Source organism: Solanum tuberosum, unplaced genomic scaffold (assembly GCF_000226075.1).
Source record: "Solanum tuberosum cultivar DM 1-3 516 R44 unplaced genomic scaffold, SolTub_3.0 scf00703, whole genome shotgun sequence".
In the NCBI taxonomy this organism is placed as follows: Eukaryota; Viridiplantae; Streptophyta; class Magnoliopsida; order Solanales; family Solanaceae; genus Solanum; species Solanum tuberosum.
In genome coordinates this window covers 127155-130590 of record NW_006239621.1, presented here as the reverse complement: position 1 = coordinate 130590, position 3436 = coordinate 127155, and positions in this window count along the sequence as shown.

Genomic DNA, 3436 nt, shown 5'->3' with positions numbered 1-3436 from the left:
TGCGATCCCATGAACTCGTCTAATGAGGAGGAAGGGAAGGTCGAAGGAGAGAATTCGGAGCGATATGAAAAGTCAACATGAAAAGAAAATCATTATCGAGACTGGAGCAATTTCAATGAAAAATTTACAATAAGAACAATGAAACTAAGCTCCCATAGGAAAATGTGAAAAAGTACAAGTGAGTTAAATAGAGAATAAGTAGACACACATGTCTTATGTTACATAATACACATAGGACACTACATATGACAAAAAAATGTCATGTAGGATGCCATATAGGACGAATGTGTCTATTTGTTCAATTTTTTTCAAGTTTAAGTATCTTTCTATGTGCATTCAAAACTAGAGGGCATAGATATAAGTTGAGTCCAAGTTAAATGACATATTTATGTATTATATGCCATATATTTAATGTTGTCCGAGTTTTTTTTCGATCTCGACATAGCAGGATATCAGTGCACTGAATTTTTCTCATTTTACTTATAGAACATGGTAACTTTTCTATGCTTGATTTGGAATATGAGGGTCAAACTTATTGATGCATGTTGTAAATTTATTTGTAAAATCATTTATCTTTTGATTGTTTTCTACATGTTTATAAATTATAATTTTTTTTTATGATAAGCCATATTAATTATAAATTCAAATAAAAATAAATAAATTACTCATTAGTCATTATAGTTCTCTAAATAATAATTAAAGACAAATAAATTCAAAAGAAAGATGTAATATCCATTACTTTGTAATTTGTAACTGGGTCAATTTTGGAAACAACCTAAGTAATCAATCTAAAATTTAGACGGATTTGAGCTAAATATGCAACGGAAATTAATCCTTAAAATACGTTTTGAGAAAAACAAAAAAACATGAGAATTTTATCTAGGTGGCTTATGCTAACTTAAACATTTTTTTAAGGACAGGTAGACATTGATTAAAATTTAAAAGACATTATAGAAAAATGTTCCTTTTCATTTGACTTTAATTTGTATTTATGCCTCCGAATTTTTAGTGTGCACAAATAGACATTAAATTAGTATAAAGTTGAACAAGTAGACATATGCATCCTACACGACCAAATTATTTCTATTGGGCGTCCTATGTGTATTATTCCACGTATTATGCACATGTCTACTTGTTCAATTTTATACAAATTTAAGTGCCTACTTGTACACATTCAAAATTAGAGGTCATAGATTTCAGTTGAGACTAGTTAATGTGCAAATTTATGTATTTTGCCAAATTTAAATCACATAGATTTGCATTTTTCATGTATATATCTGCTTTACTCATGTATGGGTGAAATGCATGTAAAATTGAGCTAAAATATTAGTCACGTTTGTCTGAATGTGTTTTTGTTCTCCAAATTCTAACACTCAAATATACGCCAAATAAGCTCAAATTTAAAACATAAGTTCCGTATATTATCAAGAACAAAACTTTCCTTTCATGCCCTAGCCTTTCTTGTAGATCTAGAAATAAGCCAGTACCGACTGAGGAGGAAAGTGTATTCGAGAATTTTACTAGGCATGTATAGTAATTAATGATTTGCGAAGATTGCATTGTTGGAGTCCCACATCGTCTGTGGGATGGGAATATGCACTCCTTATATTGTCTTCGGTAATATGAAGAATTAGGTGAAGATGCTAAGGAGATTGAGTCGAAAAATGTTCCTTTGACTCTGGTATATGCGGCAAAGAAACACTGCCATCCTCAATTTTCTTATCATCAGCATCTTTTTAAAAAAAAAATAATGCTGGATGATATCTTGAAGTAACGATGTTGCAATATCTCACTAAATATAGAAATTGGACGATCAAGAGAAGAAGTAGGAGAAGAAATCGGAGATAGTTGGACAAGGTGAATTTCCTATATACTTGGAACTATTATTGTCTCGATCCCTAATCTACTTGGAGTTTCACGATACTTATGTGGTTTAGTTAGAGTGGGCTAGATCCCATATGGATTGGAGAATGAACTGGTGATCTACTTATATGAACATGGACAATCCCCCTCATGAGCTAACTTTTTGGGGTTGAGCTAGGTCCAAATGCCATAGCTTTACATGTTTCATGTTCTCGTGTTGTTTTCACATGATATAGGAGCACGTGGTGGTTCCATTTAATAATTTCAACCGATATTCCTATAGAGCTCAGATCCATATGAGGTTCGTCCGTACTGTTGAAACTCCTAACACCTTGTCTCCTCTTGTCTTTTTGTCCACGTCATTGGCTTTAGATCCTGTTGTACTATTTTAATTTCTCTTCCTCTTCCGAGTCCCGAGGGAATCTTTCTCTTTTCTTTTACTCAATGCAATATACTCACACAAACTCAACAATCAAAGCTACAATAGAGAAAATGAAGAGTCAACATTCTAGGTAACTTTTAGTTTCTTGATTTTTGTCTTCAGTTCTTTCTTTGGTGTCCAACTACGTTTTGATGTGATCTCTCTGTAAAAGGTGAGTTATCTCTACTTATATAAGTATTGAAATGTTTGATCTTTTTTTTTTTTATGGATTTTTGATTCTTCCACATGTATATGGATTTTTTTAAATTTAAAAGCACTAGAGGAGATCCAAACAAAATCGGATCTAGAATTTTGCGTGAGGTTGTGTTTTGTGACTATTGATACAAAACATAACGTTGTTATATATTTGTACAGAATTACCTAAGAATATATATAGTTCAACTTTCTTGTAAGCATTGATAAAATGTTTGATGAATATCTTTATACGTAGATTATTTTTTTTCTATTATAAATGAAGTTAATGCACTTATGATGTTCTTTGTTGTTTTCTTTTTTGGTAAAGCCATGGGACCTAAGGAAGAGCATTACAAAAAAGAGGTCATCGGAAAGTCCTAAAATGATGCAAATGGAAAATCAACCAATTAATTCAGAGAAAGTTCATCTGTTTTGCCTAATCCTGCATGAATTCACTTGTTAGATTGCGATCCCATGAACTCGTCTAATGAGGAGTAAGGAAAGGTTGAAGGAGAGAAGTCGGAGCGATATGAAAAGTCAACATGAAAAGAAATCATCATTGAGAATGAAAAGACTGGTGCAATTTCAATGAAAATTTATAAAAAGAAGAATGAAATTAAGCTGTCATAGGAAAATGTTAAAAAGTACAAAGGAGTTAGATAGAGAATAAGTAGACACATGTCTTATGTGTCATAACACACGTAGGACATTACATATGACAAAAATTGTCATTTAGGACGCAATATAGGACAAATGTGTCTATTTGTTCAATTGTTTACAAGTTTAAGTGTCTTTTTGTGCGCTTCCAATATTAGAGGTGCATAGATATAAGTTGAGTCCAAGTTAAATGACATGCATGTTTATGAAAAAAAAAGTATTATGCCATAGATTTAATGTTGTACGAGTTTTCTTTTAATCTCGATATAGCAGGAGATCAGTGCACTTAATTTTTCTCAT